Source organism: Emydura macquarii, unplaced genomic scaffold, assembly GCF_026122565.2.
Source record: "Emydura macquarii macquarii isolate MOO-44397 ecotype Brisbane River unplaced genomic scaffold, CSIRO-AGI_Emac_v2 contig_2938, whole genome shotgun sequence".
Taxonomy (NCBI): domain Eukaryota; kingdom Metazoa; phylum Chordata; order Testudines; family Chelidae; genus Emydura; species Emydura macquarii.
In genome coordinates, this window is record NW_027133075.1 from 487,402 (window position 1) to 496,718 (window position 9,317).

Here is a 9,317-nt window from a genome sequence, read left to right on the forward strand (position 1 = left end):
GGGCTGCATTAGGAGGGGCATTGCCAGCAGGTCACGGGAAGTGATTATTCCCCTCTATTCGGCATTGGTGAGGCCGCATTTAGAATACTGTGTCCAGTTTTGGGCCCCCCACTACAAAAAAGATGTGGACAATTTGGAGAGAGTGCAGCGGAGGGCAACCAAAATGATTAGGGGGCTGGAGCACAGGACTTATGAGGAGAGGCTGAGGGAACTGGGCTTGTTTAGTCTGCAAAAGAGAAGAGTGAGGGGGATTTGATAGCGGCTTTTAACTACCTGAAAGGGGGTTCTAGGGAGGATGGGGCTAGGCTGTTCTCGGTGGTGGCAGATGACAGAACAAGGAGCAACGGTCTCAAGTTGCAGGGGGAGGTCTAGGTTGGACATTAGGAAAAAGTTTTTTACTAGGAGGGTGGTGAAGCATTGGAATGGGTTACCTAGGGAGGTGGTGGAATCTCCATCCTTAGAGGTTTTTAAGCTGCGGCTTGACAAAGCCCTGGTTGGGATGATATAGCTGAGGTTAGTCCTGCTTTGAGCAGGGGGTTGGACTAGATGACCTCCTGAGGTCCCTTCCAACTCTAATATTCTATGATTCTATGATTCTATGACATTAGGTGTGAGGAACTTATCAGACTGTGAACTGCCAATAGGCTAATCTCAGCCAAATTAGACACAGCACACTTGATTAAAGAAGAGACATTCTTTCCCCCTCCTGTCACGCAGGTTTAAAGTCAGTGGTCCCAGGCGATCACATTCTGCAGATGTATTTTCCCACTTTATCACGAAGCTCTTTGGTTTTGACCCAATAAATGATAGGGTTGAGCATGGGGGGACAAGGCGATAGAGGCTGGCCAAGAGGATGTGAACGTGGGCAGTGATGCCCTGACCGAACCTGTGTGTCAGAGCGGAGAAGAGGACGGGAGTGTAAGACATCATCATCACAGAGATGTGGGCTGTGCAGGTGTTGAGGGCTTTCTGGTGGTCTTTCTTGGAGGAGAGCCTGAGGACGGCCCTGATGATCAGCCCATAGGACAGACCAATGAGGGTCAGGTCTGAACCAATGATCACTAATGTTATCACCAAGCTGTATATCCTGTTGACTGTTGTGTCCCCACACGATAACTTCACCATAGCCATGTGCTCACAGTATGTGTGGAGGATAACACGGGTGGCGCAGAATGGCAGCCTCCGCAGTAGCAGGGGCTGTGGCAGAACCAAGAGAACAGCTCGTATCAAACCCACTAGTCCTAGCTTAGCGATTCGTGCGTTGGTGAGGATGGTGGCGTATCTCAGAGGGTCACATATGGCGACATAGCGATCGAAGGCCATTGTCATGAGGACGGCTGAGTGCATAGGAGCAACTGCGTGAAGGAAGAACATCTGGGTGAGGCAGCCATCCACAGGGATGCCTTTGAAACCAAACCAAAATATGGACAGTGCCTTCGGTATGACACAGGTAGACATGCCGATGTCTGTGAGCGCCAGCATGCAGAGCAGCAGATACATGGGCTTGTGCAGGGTCTGTTCTTTACTGACAACAAACAGAATCGTGATATTTCCCAGCAGGCTGATGATGTAGAACATAGAGAAAGGGATGGAAATCCAGATGTGGGCAGCTTCCAGACCCGGGATGCCGTTTAGGATGAATGTTGATGGATTGGAGGGGGTGAGGTTGAAAGTCGCCATGAGATGGTCGAAGCACCGATCAGGCTCAGTAATATTCAGGGTGCCTGTGAAGGGAGAGAAGCAGAGAGAGGAGGGTCACACACTGGATAACTAATAGCACGGTAAATATTTCACTGTTACTAACTATCTAGAAAGGGGGGTGAGCAGTGAGGTGGCAACCTCTGCAGATGGCATCAAATTATGTAGGCCGAGTATGACTTGTCCGTGCCTAGGGTTGCCAGATGAAAATGCTAAATAAATATCTTGGAAAGCGTATATGCCTCGGTTTTTCAGGGCACAAGCCGATTTCTGGTGGTTAGGCGTTCATGTGACACCCTTATGAAGGTCAGGTTATCCCCCCAACACCTTCTTCAGCAGCCCCTAGGGTGTCGCTGTCCGAGAGAGGAAGCTAGACTGGATGGATCATTGGTCTGCTCCACAGTGCTATTCCTCTTTTGCAAAGTAGCCAAGTTTTCCCCATGGAAACAGACACTGTCATGCCAGGCTGGGACTTTGAGCTCTGTTAGTTCCCTTGTTTCTTTTGGTGAGACACTTTTTTGAAGGCACCCAGCTTTCTCTGAGACATAACAAGTGAAGTGGTTTTATTATTCTGCCTTGTTAACTGACAAGGGTGAGCAGAGACATGCATCAGCACTCAGCTGTTTACCCTTCTCATGCTTGAATACTGATACATTTTGCAGATGCCACAAAAATTGGGAGATCGTAAATAATGAAGAGGACAGGTCACTGATTCAGAGCGATCTGGATTGGTTGGTAAACTGGATCGAAGCAAACAATATATGTTCGAAGAACAAAGAGGGTAGGCGATGCTTACACAATGGGGGACTCTATCGTTGGAAGCAGTGACTCTGAACAAGATTTGGGGGGGATGCAGGGGTAATTAGTTAAATATGAGGTCCCTGTGTGACCCTGTGGCCAAAAGAGCTAATGTAATCCAGGGATGATAAACAGGGGAATCTCAAGTAGAGGGAGAGAAGTTATTTTACCTTTCTTTGGCACTGGTGCACCTGCTGTTGGAAAATGTGTCCAGTTCTGGTGTCCACAATTAAAGATTCATGTTGATACACAGAAATAGTTAAGGGGTGACTTGATAACAGTCTACAACTACCCAGATAGGGAACAAATATTGAATAATGGGTTTTTCAGGGTAGCATAGAAACATCTAACACTATCCAATGGCTGGGAGTTGAAGTTAAACAAATACTGAGTATAAATAAGGTGTACACTTTTTAAGCATGGAGAGTAATTAACCATTGGAGCAATTTACCAAGGCTTGTGGCAGATTCTACATCACTGAGAATTTCTAAACCAATGTTGGATGTTTCTCTATAAGCTCTGCTCTAGGAATCCTTTGGGAGTAGGTCTCTGGCCTGTGATATGTAGGAAGTCAGACTAGATGATCACAGTGGTCCCTTCTGGACTGGGGATCTGTGAACACGTCCCTGCAGCACATAGAGGAGTCAGCTGGAGGCATTTTGCCTAGAAACTGGTCCCTGAGCTGTACTGAAGGCTTTTTATTTGACTTATGAATTTATCCCCAGGACAAAAAAGTCTATCGCTTCCCAAGGGAAAGATGCCCAGAGACCTTCCCCAGGCACACTTGGGGCCAGGAAACTCCCAGCACTGGCCTGGGACCAACAATCACAAAGAAAAATTGAATTTCAGCAGTGCTGCCTGTCTGTCCATGTACCCCACAGTCCCTGCCCCAAAACCCCAGTGCCACCTGCCTGTCCATGTACAGCCTTCTTCCAACCTGCACAATCCCCAGCCCTGCCACACAGCGATCCCATTCACCCAGGATCAAAGGCAGGTGCCGGACACACCACACAGTGACAGCTCGTACAAATATCTACACAGCCTGGGTTAAACTCTGGGTCAGGCTGCACCGGGGAAAGGGGGGATGGAAGAGGAGCAGCGTGCAGTGTCTCCGGGGGTTAAGGGAACCCCAGCAGCAGCTCAGCATGTGCAGGGAAAGAGAGAGACAGACCCGAGGGGAGGGCAGAGAGGACGTGGAAACTAAAAGGAGCCAGTGCAAATAACTCTTCCTCAAAACAACACAAAGCTTTAGCGTATTCCCGTCAGTTAGAAACCCAGACACAACTTCCTGATGTTGCTTTTCCATGTTGGCAATTGCTGAAGTTGCCAGGAGGACGTTGTGGGATTGGTCAGAGGAGGAGGGATGGGCTGGATGGAGGAAGGTGTCAGAGACAATCTACTACAGGGTGTCCACATTAGAGACTCCCCTCTGGCCGCAGAGATTGTAGGAGCCCTCTTTACATCCCTTTGGTGTGTGAATTAGGCAGGATGTCCGTTCCCTATTTTGCCCTGTTTCAGGACTCCATGCCACTGTGATCTGGATACTGCATATCCTGAACCCTCCCCCCCGCACACACACTCCGTTCCTGGATGTCCCCCGGTCAGATTTCCAATGCTGCCCGGTCTCCCATAAGACAGAAACATGCTTCTATTTTTGCTACATTTTAGTGCATCTTTTCCTCTATTGAAGGACAGATGGAGGAGAACAGAGACAGGAGACTTCTCCTCTGAAAAAATATTGTCACCCTAATTTTTTTGAACCTCTAAGCTGTGAGTTAAAGATTTCAGCTTCTCTCCTCTCAGTTCTTCACTGGTCCGGTTGAGCTCACCATCCTTAGAGGCCACTGGATGACTTCAGTTGGAGTCAATGGAGGCTCATGGACGGTGAAAATCAGGCCTTTTATTTTAGTCCCTAAATGTGGGTTTGCGGTGAAATCCTGCCCCTAACAGGAGTTTTGCCAGTGATCTCAACGGGACCAAGATTTCACCCTTAGTGTGGAACTTTAGGCTCCCTGCTGTGAAGATCCCGGCTTTAGGCCCTGCAGCAGCGAGAGCTTTTCTGTTAAGGTGCTGAAAGAGTCTGAAGGAAGATCCCCAGTTTATGTGTCACCCTGAGACCAAGCATGAATTATGGGGTTTTCAAAACACCGGGGGCCTGATTTTGCTCCTCAGTTATGCCAGTATCAATCTGGAGTGATCTGGAGTGAAGGCAGAATGTGAGAGCTGAATCTGGCCAGTCTGTAAAACCGTGTGTGAAATCTCTGGTATCCCAGATAGCCACTGCAGAGACTCGTACTTCATGTGTTAACCTGGCAGTAAAGTGGCTGAATTGGAAAATTTGAGCAAACGAGAAAAAACAAACAGACCAAAAAAAAAGGAAGGTACTGAAACAGACAGAAGGACACTGTAAGAGACAAGGAAAAGATCTTAAAAACAAATATTTGTCTAAACAATTTACAATAAATATTTAGTTCCAATTTTAAATCCCTTGGTGTTTCTGACAACACTAAACAGTTCAAGTCTACGTGCATGAGTGTTCCAGCCCAGATTGTTCTTGACTTGAACCCTTCCGGAGCCCTTAGCACTAACTTTATTGCAGGAACAGGCAACTCACCAAAATCCCATGCAGCAGAGAGAAGAAAGCTCCTTACTGTGCCGAGAGAATGAGTGTACGAATCTGACGTCTGACACTTGCAATTCTGGACAGCAACTTTTATGTTTCCCCCGTACAGTCTCTGAGGGTTCTGAGGTTGGCCAGGAGTCCAGGACAATTCCCTGTGCTCCGGGAGCAGGTGGATGGGCAGAAAATAGACTTGTGAGCATTTCAGCCTAAGAACCTCTCCAGAGAATAAAGAGAAAATTCACTGATAACAGAGGCTCAGATTGTCAGGGCACTGAGTCTTGCAGACCTGCTAGAGTGGTACTGCACTGCTAAAACCCCAGAGAGAAAAGAAGAGCCAAGGGTTGGACGTGCTCATTTATCTTTCAGTATTTCTGTGCTGCTGCTCATTATCATAGACTCTGAGCATCTGCTGCTACTCCCGGCTGATGAGCCCTGTGCTGAATCCCTGAGACCGCGACGTGCACGTGGACAGGCTCTTGTGCATCCTTGTTTCAAACGTAGGATTTCCACAACCAGTAACAGTCCCTCCCATCCGATAGCATCTCTGACAGAGGGCAGCACAGATTGCCCCAGCTTAGTTATAAACCCCTCAGCGTGCAATATCCTGCCACGGGGAAGTGCAGCTTCCTGAGCCTCCTTCACTGATCAGCACGTGCCCTGCAGCCTGTGGACTGACGGCCTTTGTCTCTTTATCCCAGCTACAGTAACTGCACAGGCTGTCATTGGGGTAGGGAGGGTGCAGGGAGAGGTTCAGATGCAAGTCAGGTGCCCATTGTCCATCCACATTCAATGGGACTCTGCTGCCCACTGCCCTTGTGCCTTTGACAACCTCCCCCTGGGGTCTAGTGGATCATGCGCTGGTCTGGGACTCAGGAGACCTGGTCAATTCCTAGCTCGGCCAGAGAGGTCCTGTGTGACCCTGGACGCTTCATCTTGTGATCTACTCTGGGCCTCAGTTTCCCCTCTGTAAAATAGGGAGAGCATTTCCATTCCTCAGGGGGTTGTGGGGATAAAAAACCCTGAGTTATGGGGTGCCCATATGGGGACCAACAGTAAGGAAGGGCATATAAGGACCCAGAGGTACAGCCGTGCTTGTTTATCTCAAGCTATTTATTTTATCCTATTTCAGGGCTACACCCCACTCTGATCTGGATATTGCACATCCTGCCCCGCACACTGTGCGTTCCTTCCACTGTCAGGCAGGAACAGTCCTGCACCCTTATTCTCCCCCTTCAGAGTCCCCACAACTCCTGCTAATTTCCTCAATCCAGTTTTAGGAACTTTATTTATTCTGTCGCTTTGAGAGTTTGCTTGTATTGTTTACAGTGACCTCTCAGCATCCGTGCTCCCATTTTCAACTGTCCGTAAAATATGGCTGTGGGAATCATGAGCTACCAGGCAATGAGATGGATCGACTCCAGATTCAGATTAGGTAGGCTACCTTCATCCTGGGTAATCAGAGTTGGGACCTGAGGCTGGCTAATTGGAGTCTCCACCAAAAGATCCAGATGGACGGTGAACCAATGTTGATGAGACTAGTCTGGGTCTATCAGGATCATGGAAGTTCCTTCTCTCCTGACCTTCAGCAGAACTCTGTGTATGAGTGGAGTGGGCGGAACACATAGCAAAGATGGTCCTTCCAAGATAGAAGGAATATGCCTGCAACTGATCCTGGGCTGTGGTTCAGGCAGGAGAAGAACTGCAGACACTTCCTGTTGTGCCTTGTTGCGAAAAAGCCTGCATGGGGAACTCCCCACCTTTGGAAGATTTTATTCACGGTGTCTGGGTGAATGGACCACACCTGGTTTTTAGAGGGATCTGCTGAGATGATCCACTTCTCATTCTGGGTCCCCGGAAGACAAAAAATATCAAGATGGATTGAGGGGCTCACGCAGAATTCTCACAGGGGGAGGGCTTCCTGGAACAAGAGAGAGGAGTGTGCTCCACTCTGTTGGTTTATTTAAAACAATGCTGTCGTGATGTCTGTAAGACCAGACACGCCTTTGCCCTCCAGGTGGTTCTGGATAGTCTGAACTGCTCTGAGCTCTCTGACATTAATATGCAGCAAGATCTCCGCCTGGCACCAAAGACCCCAGATGAGCCCTCCACCCCAATGTCAAGGCGTTCATAACCAGAGACAGTGAAGGGTGTTGTCTCGAGAAACTGACCTTGCGTACACCACCAAAAGAGGGTATCGGTTACTGAGGGAGGAAGTGTGATCACCATGTCTAAGTGGTCCCTGTCTGGTCCGTACACTGACACTAGCCAGGACTGCAGAGGTCTGAGACTCAGTCTCGCATGTTATACAAAGTGGGTGCATGTGGCCATATGCCACAGACGTTTCAGGCAATGTTTTGAATGGTGGTAGGATGGCTTCTGAGACCTTCTATGATGGGGCCCCTGGCCTCTGGAAGGAAGGCTCTGGCCTGGACTGAGTTGAGGATTGCCCCTCTGATAACTCTCTCACATGTTCAAATAATACTTGACTTCTGAACATTTATTATCAGGCCTAGCTTCTCGAAGGTTGTCCGTATCAAGCTCACTTTGGACACCACCTGTGCCCTGCTGCGGCCTTTGATCAGCCAATCATCAAAGTGAGGGTAAACCTGGACTCTTTATTTCCTAAGAAAAGCTGCAACAAATGCCATGCACTTGGTAAACACGTGAGGAATTGCTGATAGGTCGAGGGGGAGGACAGTAAACTGGTAGTGACCCTGGTTCATTATGAATTGGAGAACTCTTATGTGACTCTGAAGGACTGAGATGTGAAAGTACGCATCCTTCAAGTCGAGAGCAGCATGCAGTTGCCTGGTGTCGTAACGAGTTAAAATCATTGTATTATGTGTGTGCCCCGAGTCCATGTTGAGAGAGGAACAAGTAACCAATTTATATGTGATAAATGAAGAAATCTACTGAAGGTTGTTAATTGTGTTACAAGGTTTTGTAACCAATTATTTTTGTAGCTGTTTCTTGTTATTTTTGTAATAGATAAGGGGAAGTTGTTAGCTTTGAGAATTGATAAGAAAGAATGAGTTATGAGCCACCTGGTGGAAAGAACTCAAAGGCAGCAAAGAACCGTGACCGAAAAATGACCGATTAAACTTGAAATAAGGGGAACTTGTGAACCCAGCAGTTCCGGGCCCATATTTGGAAGTTTGCAGTTGCTGCAACTTTTAATTGGCACAGAAATCAGCCTGTCAACCTGTGTTGTGCCAAAGGCACTGTACATATTTTGGTTCCATTTCAAACACATCACTTTGGATGGCTGCCTCACCCAGATGTTCTTCATTCACGCGGTTGCTACTATGCACTCAGCCGTCCTTGTGACAATGGCCTTCGATCACTACATCACCATATGTGAGCCTCTGAGATACACCACCATCCTCACCAACACACGAATCGCTAAGCTAGGGCTAGTGGGTTTGATACGAGCTGTTCTCTTGATTCTGCCTTTGCCTCTGCTACTGTGGAGGCTGCCATTCTGCGCCAACCGCGTTATACCCCACATGTACTGCGAGCACATGGCTGTGGTGAAGATGTCTTGTGGGGACACCACAGTCAACCAGATATACAGCCTGGTGATAACATTTGTGATCATCGGGTTAGACCTCACACTCATTGGCCTGTCCTACGGGCTGATCATCAGGGCCATCCTCAGAATCTCCTCCAAGAAAGCCCACCGGAAAGCCCTCAACACCTGCACAGCTCACATCTGTGTGATGCTGATGTATTATACTCCCATCCTCTTCTCCGCTCTGACACACAGGTTTGGTCAGGGCATTGCTGCCCACCTTCACATTCTCTTGGCCAGCCTCTATCGCCTTGTCCCCCCATGCTCAACCCTATCATTTATTGGGTCAAAAGCAAAGAGCTTCGGGACAAAGTGGGAAAATACATCTGCAGAATGTGATCGCCTGGGGCCACTGACTTTAAACCTGTGTCACAGGAGGGAGAGAGGATGTCTCCTCGTTAATCAAGTGTGCTTTGTCCCAACCTGGCTGAGCTCAGCCTTGAGGAATTTCACAGTTTGAAAAGTTCCTCACACCTAATGTCTTAGCACTCCATCACCAAGCACTGTTCTTGCCTTTGCTAAGTTCAATCTCTCTGATGATCACCTGATCTCTTTCTGCGTCACTTGTCATCCTCACCCCCACATACCCTGTCACCTGGCCTTTCCATCACTTCCAGATCACGAGCA

The 9,317-nt window shown here is 48.3% G+C and overlaps 2 pseudogenes; one reads left to right on the forward strand and one right to left on the reverse strand.

Moving 5' to 3' along the window:
* Positions 1-742: 742 nt before the first annotated feature.
* On the reverse strand, positions 743-1,680 carry LOC137167591 (olfactory receptor 52P1-like; annotated as a pseudogene).
* Positions 1,681-7,978: 6,298 nt separating this feature from the next.
* On the forward strand, positions 7,979-9,029 carry LOC137167592 (olfactory receptor 52P1-like; annotated as a pseudogene).
* Positions 9,030-9,317: the final 288 nt, after the last annotated feature.